Below are 12,808 nucleotides of genomic sequence, written 5' to 3' on the forward strand. Positions count from 1 at the left end.
TATATACCTATTATATGCTTAGATACTATCCTATGTACAGATAGACAGGAAATGCATCTGCAAAGGGAGCTTAGAGCTGAAGATTTAAGAAGTCCTTGCAGAAAGTTTTGTAGGCTAACAGCATTCCAGGCAGAGCTGTAAGTAGGTGCAGAAACTGAGTTGGGAAAGTTTAGCATCTTGGAGGAACTACAGAAAAATGAAGTATGAGTGGTGGACTGGGAGAGAGTATGAAGAGGTGAGTGCAGAATAGAATGATAGATGGACCAGAACAGGACCATGGTTTGAATTTTGTTCTAATAGGATTCATTGAGGACTTTGAGCTGGTGAGTGAGATATAGTTTATGATTTTTTAAAGCTCATTCTAAGTTGTATGAAGATTGTGGGTTGGTGGATAGTACAGGGACTAGTTACAAGGCAAGAATTTGGCTCAGAACAACTTGAGAAGAACTGGTGTTATGAATTACTGTGATTGGGTGATCCCTGGTGTAGTTAGGTGATGTCAACCCTCTTTAATATAAGCATGGTAAAAGACAGGAAAAGATTCAAAAGTTTAACTTTTTGTTTTTTTACACATGGTTTAGTCCACAACCAGTCTTTAAGACTCATTTAGGAAATACTAGATTGAGTACTGAGAGGTGTTTTAAAAATACTTGTCTTCATCTGTAGAGTCTAAGAAGGATAAATGTTAACATGAAGAACATTCCCCCAATGGAAGTCAAGTTTGAAGGAAGGTGGCCATCTACACTGTTGTGAGGGGAAGGTGGCATCTGAACTAGGTCTTGAAGGATTGCTTGGATTTGAACAATTTGGAAAACAATACAGAGTTATGTGAATGAAAGTTGTAAAGAATAGAAATAACATAACTCAGGCTAACATGTAAAGATCCTTGAATACCACATTAGGGATACAGATTTTCTTTAGGAATTGGAGTGCCTTTGATTTTTTTAGCTGCAATTTGGCACTCCATGTCTCTTCAGGAAGGACCCCAAATTTGTATTCGCCTTACCAGAGGCTGCCACTGTTTTTCCTTGTCAATGTTGACTTGGTGATGTGGAGGAAAATAGTAGGATCCAGGAACCATAATTGGTCCTGATTGCGCTTTGACTTGGTTAAGTTAAAACCAGAATTCCTTCTGTTCACCAGGGCTAGTTTAAAATGTTTTTGAAAACCCTCTATATCTCAGACTTTTATTTTCCTGTAAATTTAGCTTCCTGTGAATATCTCAATATTTTCTATTTTCTCCCAATTGTAAGACATTGCTCCTCTCCCTCAAAAACTTGTTAATGCCCATGTTTTTATGTGACAATTCTGGTTCTCTGCAAAGGTAGTTTCTATAGTTGTCCAAAGAGAATGTGGTGGTCATTCTTCCAGATTATTTGTACCTGGAGTTTGAATCAGTTTGAGAGCTGTTCATTAAAAAAAATAAAAAGCAATTTGTAAATACTATTGCTCCATTTGGCCTCATGACATCTTTCTACTCCTCTGTTTTATTGACTCCTGGAAGTTCTCTTCATGAAAGTCTTTGGCACGTTACTTATGTAGTAGGTGCTAAATAAATTGATTGTTTTTTCTCTTTGAAGAGTATTTGTTATAGAGCCATACTACTAAAGACAGTCATACAACCTTGCAAATTTGTATTTCTAACTAATCATACCCTGTAGATGTATAACATTTCCATGATTCAGCCCTTGTTGGGTTCACGATGTTGCAAAGCAGTTCTTAATAAGTGTAAGTCACCTTTTCCACTCATTTCTTCCACATCTCTTCAAATCTTTGTTCACTTTTCATCACTCCCTGCCACCACTACACATGCATTTGTCTTGACGTCTGCTTTCTAATTTATGAAGATAGAAACCAAGGCCTTTAACTTTCAGATACCATATTTATAAACCTGTATTTACACTCCTACTTTGGATCAAGTATCCGTTATGTCTAATCCCTTTTACTATGTTCTGGAATGCCACCAATTCCTCTACCCTCCCCCCCTTTGGACTTTATTTAAGAGCATAGAGCAAAATCAAGATGAAAGAATAGAGATTTTTCACATATCCTATCCCTACACAGGTATAGCCTCTCCTTTGATCAACATTCACCATAAAGGTTTTATTTTTTTATTTTTTAAATCAAGGATGAACATGTTGATATAATCACCCAAAGTCCAGTTTACCTTAGTGTTCATTCTTGGTGAATGTTCTATGGGTTTGGATAGAAGTATAATGACATAGTCATCACAATTACAAAGTGTTTGTTTTCACTACCTTAAGAATCCTCTCGTGTTCTGATTTTCATCTCCCTGACTCCTGGCAAACACTATTTTCTCCATGGTATTAACTTTCCAGAATGCCACATTTTTGGAATCAGACAGTATATAACCTTTTCAGATTTGCTTTTTTTTTTTTTTTTGCTTAGTAATATGCATTTAAATTTCCTCCAGTGTCTTTATGTCTTGATAGCCTTTTTTTACTTTTTTTTTTTTTTTTTTTTAGCACTGAATACCATTCCATTGGATGTACCACAGTTTATACATTCATCTACTAAAGGTCATCTTGATCGTTTCCAGGTTTTGTTAATTATGAATAAAGCTGCTATAAACATCTGTGTGTAGGTTTCTGTGTGGACACAAGTTTTCAACTCCTCTGAGTAAGTGCTGAGGAGAGTGATTACTGGGTTGTATGGTAAAAATTTGTTTAACATAAGAAATTGCCCGGCTGTCTTCCAAAATGGCTGTATTATTTTGAATTTCCACCAGTAACGTATGAAGGTTTTTGATGCTCCACATCTTACCAGCATTTGGTGATGTTGGATTTTGGTCATTCTAATAGGTGTGTAGTGGTTCCTTGTTTTAATTTGTATTTCCCTGAGAACATAATATGGAGCATATTTTTATATATTTTCTTTGGTAAAGTGTTAAGGTCTTTCTGTGGCTCAGTTTTTAATTGGGTTATTGTCTTGTTGAGCTTTAAGAATTCTTTGTGTGTTTCGAGTATACAAAGTCTTACCAGATGTGTCTTGTAAGTATTTTCTCCTAATCTGGCTTGGCTTCTAATTTTCTTGATATCGTTTTTATCAGAGCAATTCTGGGCTTTCTTATTGGTCTCTGGATTATTCCTTTTGGTGTTTCTTTAGTTTCTTTTCCTGTTTCTTTCTTTTAATGATTCCTTTTCCCTCAGGATAAAACCTGAACGATTAGAAGTGGCATAAGGGCTAGGAGTCAAGAATGACGATTTGGCTTTATTTGTTTTGCTCAGAAGACCTTTCATAATCTGATCCTTTATTCGCCTAGTTTCATTTCTTGCCGTTCCCCCATGGTCCTCAACTCAAGCTCAAGCTCTCACATCTCTCTACCTGAACACCGTATCTCCTTACCTTACCACTTTGATTTTGTTAACTTTTGTTGCTTCACACTTAACAAATTTTAGTTTAGAGTTTATTTTCTTATATACACCCTTGAGCCTTCCGTGATGACCTTCATATGTGCTTTCCTTGCAGCAGATACTTTACCATCAATGTTGCCTGTTTGTACTGGACTGCAGCCTCGAAGGCAGGAGTGTGTCTTGTTCAGTGCATTCCTGTAAAGTAGCATGCTACTGCGTGGTACTTAAAAAGAGGCACTCAATAATTGCTGAATTCAGCTAATAATTTGTGAGTAGTGGGTTAATTATTTTATCAAAACAGACTGAAGGTCCAGATAGACATGTACCTTTATTTGAACGTGTACAATTTAAATTTGACACAATCATGCTGTTTTTTTGAGCATGATCTTTAAGAAGGTATTATTGATAAGCTAAAGAATAACCCTTTCCAACAGCAAAGATCTCTTGGACAGAACCATTCTGAAAAACAATGTAATTTGTGTTTTTCCAGGAAGATCAGAAGGAATTCTAAGAAGTAGCTTTTCCTATGCGATGTCTGCCAGAATAAAAAGCTGTTTTATTCTGGAAGTTTAGCTCTCATGGTAAAAGATTAACGCCAGTTTAGAATACAAGTAAGCTAGACTAGGGATTTCAAACTAAAATACCTACAAGCATCAGGAAGTGGAAATGAGTGAAACAAGCCAACGGAGAGTGGTGAACTCATGACTCTTATAAACTAGGTTTATGCCATATGTAATGTTTGGTTAGGGTTGCCAGGTTTCGTTTTTCTAGAGAAGTTAGAAATATTTCCAAATTTGGTACAAAAGTAGTTCTGTTTAAAAATTTAAGATGGGACATTATGGGCCAACATTACCTGTAGGCCAATTCTGTGGGTTACCAGTTATCAACTTCTTGGATGGAAGCAGTTGTCAATAGCAGGAAACTGACATTTCCAGAAAGGAAGAACGCATACTAGACAAGAGGCAAATGATCTGTCATTGTGTTGAAACATGATGTCAGGAAACAAGACTGATGCAGTCGAAGCAGTAATTGGTCACTACGATCTAGCTGCAGGTTGTAGGTTAGAATAAATACAGGAATTAGTGTTCAGCATCAGGATTTCAGTTCCCAGAAAGATTTTGGGGCAATTTAGTATACCAAGAGGTTTGAGATCACGAAAGTAAAATTTCAGAACACAATGTGTTTGGGTGGGAGAGAGCACATCTTGGAAATATTCAAAATAGGTGACTAAATTTATTCTGGTGTTTGAAAGGTTATTCTACCTCTGGTTCATAGTGCAGAGCACATAGTGGGCAATAAATGTTTGTTATAGTGAGTAGGTTCACCTCTATGATGTTAACCTCAAATCAAGAAAGGCTGTGATAACTGCCAAGATATTGACAAAGCATACTTCAATCCTGATTTTCATTTAGCAAATAGACAAAAAGGCAAAGTATTTAACCCCAGTAGTTCACAATTACTAACAGCACATAATCTTTTACCCGATTCCTGGAAATTGCACAAAGTTTATACTCCTTTTTTTTTTTGTAAAAAGTAGATTTTTGTTTAAAATATTGCATATTGCCTTTAAAAATCTAATGTGGATCAAAAAAGCCATAGTTCCTCTCCTACCCTCATAATCCCAAGGAAGAATTTTTGTTTGTTTCATTTTAAACAAGTTTGTTTAAACAGCAAATGCATGACCTGAAGGGAAAACTAAGATTCATTTCTTTTAATTTATTTCTACTTAAAGATAGGTTGCCCTACATCTAACAGCTACATACAAAAAAAGTTATAAAATAGTCCTTGGTTTAACAATGATAAATGAAAAACATTAAAATTCTCCAGTGGAACAAAGTATGCAAAGATTTTTATGTTCTTTTTTTTTTTTTTGGTTAAACAATGAGCAAAATAACTTTGGAATATAAAGATAAGAGCTGAATGAGCATACCATTAATGGAGAAAAGGGTATCTTCATAGGACTAGTATTTCCCCCATCTCATCTCCATTTGATATTGATGAAAACGTACCATTGGGCATTTAAAAAATGCAAATGCTTGTGCACATACATCAGTTAACTGTATAATAGAGGAAAGAAAATTGTGATTTTCTAATTGAGAACATCTTGGTCTGGAGGAACACGTTCTGGAATAAGGTAGTAGGTTCTCTTTTTAGTAGGCACCTCTTGTCTGCTGCTGGTACACATCAATGGTATTGTCATCATGTCCAGCTATGCAGGTGTGCCTGGTTCATTGATTAAGCCTTGCCTATCAAATTGGAATCTGATCTGCCTCATTGACAAACTCTGTCATTTGCAATAGCTTTCATTAGTTTACTGTTAATCTCAAACTGCACCATAGAGCCATCCTGCTTTGCCACTTTAAAATTAATCATTGTTCTCAGTCTTGACTGGGCCTCTTACCTTGGACTTTTTGTTGGCCATGGTGAACACTGGAGTCTCCTCAACTGCCATTTCACAAAGGAGGAATGAGGTCTGCACCAAATGAGCACAAGGAAGAATTTTTAAGTCTTTGGGCTTCACTTCACTGTATTTAAATAGCATCATTCCATTATTATAAATATTAACATACTGATTTCCACTATCTTATGTAAGGATTTAACTTACTTCATTTTTATGAGTCCTTTCCTCTTTAATTATATTTTCCCCCACCGTGTGTTACCTCTGTAAGTTATATTTTTATTCCTTGTTCCATCAGTTAAAGATAGTATCTCAACTCCTCACTTGATAAATTAAAGATGGCATTCATTACTTCTTTCTCCACTTTTTCAGTTTCTGCTTTGGACATTAATATTTTTTCATTGTTGTGGCTGGGGCATTTGCATTTTTTCAGTAAACATGTTTGTGTATAGATTGATTTTAAAATTGGAAATTGACAGATTTCTTATGATTGTAAATATTACTCAGAAGGCCAAGAAGTATGATGTGATTATATTTTCTTTCCAGTAAAGCTTTTTGTTTTTTTCTCTGGAATTAGTCTCTTTCTCTCCTCTGTCTTTCTCTCTTTGCGTACTTTTATTACATCCTTTCATTCTGATAACAAAAATCCATCATGTAATGTTACTGAAGTTTGTGAATCCTGGGTGCTTTCTGAAAGATGTCTGCATATTCAGAACTGAGAATTATGTTCCCAGTTTTCTCTCACATGACAGATACTGTAAAAACATGTTAACCTCCTAGTTTGGCAGTTAAGAAAACAGATTAGCCCACAATGGTAAGGTTAAGTCAGAAAGGAGAAATTTCCAATGTGTACATGTATATATCCAGAATATTTACAGCTTTTAGTTGACGAGAGAAGTACAATCCAATGGGGAAAAGGGCAAAGGGTATCATCTGGCAAGTCACAAAAAAGACTAGAATGGTCAATAAATATGAAATGAAAAGATGACTCAATTTCACATAGGAACATGCAAGTTAAAACAATGGAATACAATTCCAAAAGCCTATCAATTTGGCAGAAATTAAAGTCCGATGATAGAACACATTAGCAAAGTTGTGGAACTACATACACTCATACACTGTCAGTGGGGTTGTGTTTTTGTTAGGTTACATGTTCTGGCTGTTACAACAAAAACTCAAGTATGATTTAATGCAGTTCTTGTAGCAGTCCAAACACAGGGCCAAAGCAGTGTTTGTGACACAGATTCCTTTTAATTTTTTCATCCGTCAACTTTAATAGGCACTTTAGTTTCATAACAGCTACTCCAGCTACCATCATCTGCACATACAAACCAACAGGAAGGGGAGGGTCCATCTCAGGTTTTAAATTATTTCTACATGTACCATTGGGTAGAACTTAGGTACATGGCCACAAATAGTTACAAGATATGATGACAAATGGTATTATATATTCTAGTTAGCTATGTGCCCATCTAAAATTTGGAGGATCCATTATTAATGGCAGAAGGGGAGAATTAATATTTTGGAACCCAGCAGATACTACCACATAGAGTAAATCAGTTCAATCACTTGGGAGAGCAGTTTTGCAAAATTCAGTAAGGTTGGAGGTACACATATCTCTAAACACACCAGTTCCACTTCTGGAAATATATCTTAGAGAAACCAGACATGTACACAGGATATGTATAAAAATCCTTATTGTGGCATTAGTTGTCACCAGAAAATTGGAAAACAACCAAAATGTTCATTTAGATATGTATAGATAAAATACAAAAAAATACAGCAATTAAAATGAATATAGTAACGTATCAACCTGGATACATATCGAATAACATTGTGCAATAAAAGCAAGTTGTGTAAAGGTATGTATATTATGGCATTTAAAGAATGTTGGATAATATGCAACACAGTTATATGCATAAATGTATATGTAACAAAAGTATGAAAATTTAAATGGGCGTGATACCAAATTTAGGGTAGTAGCTACCTCTTTGGGGGAGGGGAGTGATAAAGTGCTTCAGTCATATCTCATGTTTTATTTCTTAAAGATCAATAACAAATACAGCAAACTGTTAAAGCTCAGTGTTGGGTATATGGATATACTGTATACATTTGCAATATTTTACAATTAAGAAAATACCACATATTCCTATGGAGCATACAGTCCATTGGAAAAGACAGACAAAGGTTTAACAGTGTAAAATGGAGTATAATAGAGGGGTGTGCAAAGGGCTGTGAAAGTATAAGTAGGGTACTTCTTAACTCTGGTGGTGGTAGATTGAAGAGAGAGGACTTTAGAAGTGAATCCATGAGTCTTGGAGACTGAGTTGGAGTTTGTTGAGCAGGCAGTGGATGGAATGGGAGAAAGGTAATCCATTTCAGAAAGAACAGCATATAGTGAAGGCCAGTGTTTGCATGGCAAACATCCTCTGTCCAAATGAATAAAGCCAATTGATCTAATCGAGTTGCAGCTGTCTGTCTAGATAATCCAGCCAACCATCTAGCATGAAAGGTGAACTTGGGAAATACTAAAATTTCAGAGGCAGGACTCTCCCTCTTAATAGAAAGCATTGGGCAAAACAGATACCAGAATTAACTTCTAGATACAGAGTCCTTTGGGATTTAGCCTAGTTTTAAACCTAAGAGTAAAGAAAGGATAACAGGTCTCACTGGATTCTTATCCAGGTTTTTTTTTTTTCTTTTTTAATAAGAGTGGGGCGTGTCTAAAGTATGGTTAATCCACCAAAACTAGAGATATCAGATTGACTTGTAGGTGCTGCTTCCGCTTACGTGTTTCTTGATTAGAACACCAGTAGAACACGCTGGGACTGTGCATTCTGGTTTGGCACCTGGGTTATATCTTAATAGGAATAATATAGCACATTGTAAATGCTGAAGCATTTTAAAGTAAATTACAGATACTTTTTTCTTAACCTCATCTTGGCAGCCTCAGTTTTTAAAAGTTAAATACCAAGAATGTCAACATATTGACATTCTGGTTAAATGAGTGAATGAATAGAGAGTATTGGTATTGTCTCATATCTCCTAGTTTTTTCAGTCATTAAAAATTTGAGGTTTTGCTGGAAAGTGTTCTTAAGAAATATGAGACAGTCTTATTCTGGGGTTGATACTCAGTTGCTGAAAAAATTATTTAACAATTTATTATATTAATTAATATAATACAAGTAGTGAAGCTTTGCTCTGACACAAGATATTCTTGAAATTTAGGATTTTATTTTCAATGTACATATCTATTCCCAGAAGCACATCACAATTTGAAAGTGAAATATACCATGTATATTTGACTTAACAATGTAATATGCTCATCAAATTGGTGATACAGAAAGATACTTCCTCTGTAATAGGTATTATGTATCACCTCATTCAAATAAATATCATCAAACATGTTTTTAGATAAAAATTCGTATAAATTCTAGACCAATATATTGTTGATCAACTGCCTAAAAGCCACTTGTCTTACTGAATTTTTTTTTTTTTAAAGATCTCCGTTTTAGGGAGAATTCTGATTTTCATTTAAAAATGTTTAAGATCCTTTTTTCATGAGTTTAAAAACAATTTGAAATGTTTCATTTTCACCTAAAGACACTGAGTAGGAAATATTTTAAAGGGATAAAAATATTAGGAGACTTGATATCTACAATATAAAATCTTTGTTAGGGAATTTACTTGGATATTTATCCAGCTTGTCTTTGTTTTGCTCTTGTCTCTCTGGTTCTCTTCGCTTATGACCTGCTTGGATTGCTTCTCTGATTCAACCTTGGGATTTTCTCTCCAATGAGGGATTGCTAAGAAGCACTATTCTAGTGGTGGGAAAACTCTAGTCCTGGGGAAAACCATGACACCCGAATTGATTCTTTCCAACTCTCCACCAGGAGAGGGAGACACGTGTAGCTTGTATTTTGGTTTAAGCCTAGCAGAGTTAAGTTAAAGGTTTTATGTTTGAGATCAGAACTACTATATCTGGTTTGAAGACTGGAATTTTTATTATCCTACTTAGAATTACTGTCTAACACCATTAGATATTAGAACTAGAAGACACCTTAAAGATCTAGTCTAAACTCATTTTACAGAGACTCAGAGATTAACTGCTTGAAGCAGCTGCTTGAAGTAGGTGTGGGATCTAAGGCAAATTAGAACCTATAACTCAAATTAGCAGCAAATGCTTAGTTCTTTAAAATTTGACATTTTAGGCTAGCATTCTTTAATTGTATGACTTCCCCCCCCCCCCCCGACTTGTAAACATAAAGATGTATGTTATGTCTCTCAATTTTTGGTCTTGTTTACTTGAAGTTCTTTTTAGAACTGATGGATATAGGGTCGCCATGGTGATGTGACATTTTTCATCTTTATACTGGAGATTAGTAACATAAATTCTAAAATATTTAATCACAAAGACTTAATAATCCCCATTTCATTTTAGAAGTTTTCCTAAAGATTTTGTGCATTAGAATCTTATCAAGAATTTTCTGCCTTCCTGAAAATAAACTCTTACTTTGTCAGTTTATTATGCTGTTTCACATACCTTCAACTCTCACTAGTAAGCTTTATGTGCAACCAACTGGCATTGAGTAACTCCTTTTTTTCCTCTCCCAATTCAATATGTGCTGTACTTTTTATACATTTTCTTGAACTTAAGATTTGTAAAGGGTACTGGGTACAATTTTTTTTTTAATTTGCATGAGCCTAACCAATACGTTTGCCTTAATTTTATTGCTAATGGACTACAGTTTTTATTTTTAGAACTAATATGTTACTTAAAAAAGAATTCATCATTTCCAACCAAAATTCCTAAAGGTTTAGTATTCATTTCTGAAAGATAAATGTGATCAACTCCAAAATGAGATACAATTTTAAAAATTAATGTCCAAAACATATCTTTTATGAATATATACATATCTAATTTTTAAATTTAACTTTCTTTTTTTTTTTAAAAAAAAAAACATATCTGACACATACAAAAGAATATATGGAACATGTTTATCATACTTTTTCTTTTAGAGTTTTGTTTTTACATCTACTTATAGCTAAACAGTGTATTATTTGGTTCTTTTTGTTTCTGACTTTATAAAATTGGAATCATTTGAATCATGCAAAATCATACTAAGATTCATCTACGTTGTTTTGTGTAGCTGCAGTGCTATCATTTTAGTATTCAATTTTCCTTTTGATGGACATTTGGGATTCCAGTCTTTTGCCTTTACAAGTAGTGTTGCTGTGAACATTATAACCTGTTTCCTGGTGCACATATGAGAGGATTCTAGAAGTAGAATTGCTGAATAATAGGACATGCAGATAATAAACTTTATAAGAGAATGTTAAATTGTTTTGTTAAATAGTTGAATTAATTTATACCCCACCACCGATGTATAAGATTTCCCATTGATCCGTATCCTCTCCAACACATAGGGTTCTTACATTTGTACATTTTTTTTTGTTTTGCCAGTTAAGTGCACAAAATGATATTATGGTCTCATCTTTCACTTTTTCAGCTTATTTTCTTTTCTCAAATGAAAATGGCTTTTTTGTGTGTTCTGATTGCAGAACATGCATGTTCATTTTTTCAACAAATATTATTTGCCAAGATGAGCTTCAGTGTTCTAGTGTGGGAGAGTAACAATATGCAAAGAAAAAAATCAAGATAATTTTCAATTTCAGGTACTGATAAAATGCAATGAACACAGTAAAAAAGTAAAATGGTAGTGGTTGATGAGATGGGACTGCTCTAGATTAGATGACAAAGGAAGATCTTTTTGAGGAAATGAATTGTATGTGAGCTCTAAGAAATGAAAAGGAAATAGCCATGTGGAGAAGGAGCTAGCCCTGTGAGGAAGAGAGGCTAACTGTGTTTCAGGCAGTGGGAGCAGCAAGTTCTAAGGCCATGAAGTGGAGAACAAACTCTGGTGAAACTTAAAAAATAAGAATAAAGCAGAATTTACCCTCATTCCAATCAACCATTCAGAGATAATGCGTTAACATTTTGATGTGTTTTTTTCTGACATTTCTTTATGTATTTTTGGTATTTCCCCCATCTTCTGGTAAATTAAACGGTAGACCTTCTTTTGATTGGTGGTTATTTTTTCGTATCTTTAAATAATATTCATATATATATTTCTTGATTCATCAAGGATGAAATTGATTGATATATTAAATGTGAGGAAATATTTCTTTCCATCCTACTACATAACCTCTGTTGTTGCTTTCCTTTTCTTTAGCGTTCACATTTTAGTTAAAATTATCGCAACCTTATTCGTGAGTTGTAGCATATTTTCATTTTGCTTTTTGTAAGCCATAATTACTAATTTAAATTTAATTATTAACTGTTAGTCTTTTTATATTACAGATTCCAAATCAAAAGTGTTTTCTCATTGTTGGTTAGCTGGATGATATCTTAAGGGGCTTTTTTGGAGAAGAGGTGTATATAGTGCTATATTTCTTGACTCTACATATTTGAGAATAGTTTTCTGTCTTTAGACTTGATCACCAATTAGGCTCAATAAAAAATTCCCATAAATATTCTGTAATTTTTTTATGTACTGATATCTAATGTTACTAAGAAGGAGACGAAAGTCAGCTCTTCACCCCCTTTTATAAGTAAACTGACTTTTGTCTATATTTTTATGATTTTTTTTTTGATCCTTGAAGTTGACTCCCTTAAACAGGAACTACTTTCTTCTTTGTCAGTTTTTTTCCCCTTGGTATAAGAAGACCTGTGACATACTTAAACACGTACAAAAAGAATTTAAAACGATCAGAGTTCTGTATAAACTTAAAAATTTTTTTAAATTAGTTTCAAGTATGCAGTACATTGGTTAGATATCTATATAGTTCATAAAACGATCCCCTTAATTGCTCCCTCCCTCCCCTGACCCTCCACCTAGCCAACGTATTAATGCTAACTGCATTCCCTATGCTGTGCTCCTCATCCCTGTGACCATCCATCAGCTACTAATTTGTACTTCTTTAACCCTTCACCCCATTCTCCTATCCTTCCCAACCCCTTTTCCCCTCTGTCCAT

At 34.4% G+C, this 12,808-nt stretch overlaps 1 pseudogene; it reads right to left on the reverse strand.

Annotated features, from left to right (window-relative positions):
- Positions 1-5,524: 5,524 nt before the first annotated feature.
- On the reverse strand, positions 5,525-5,889 carry LOC107514640 (annotated as a pseudogene).
- Between the last annotated feature and the right edge of the window lie 6,919 nt (positions 5,890-12,808).

The sequence above is a fragment of the Rousettus aegyptiacus genome, unplaced genomic scaffold (genome assembly GCF_014176215.1).
Source record: "Rousettus aegyptiacus isolate mRouAeg1 unplaced genomic scaffold, mRouAeg1.p scaffold_m13_p_6, whole genome shotgun sequence".
Classification (NCBI taxonomy): domain Eukaryota; kingdom Metazoa; phylum Chordata; class Mammalia; order Chiroptera; family Pteropodidae; genus Rousettus; species Rousettus aegyptiacus.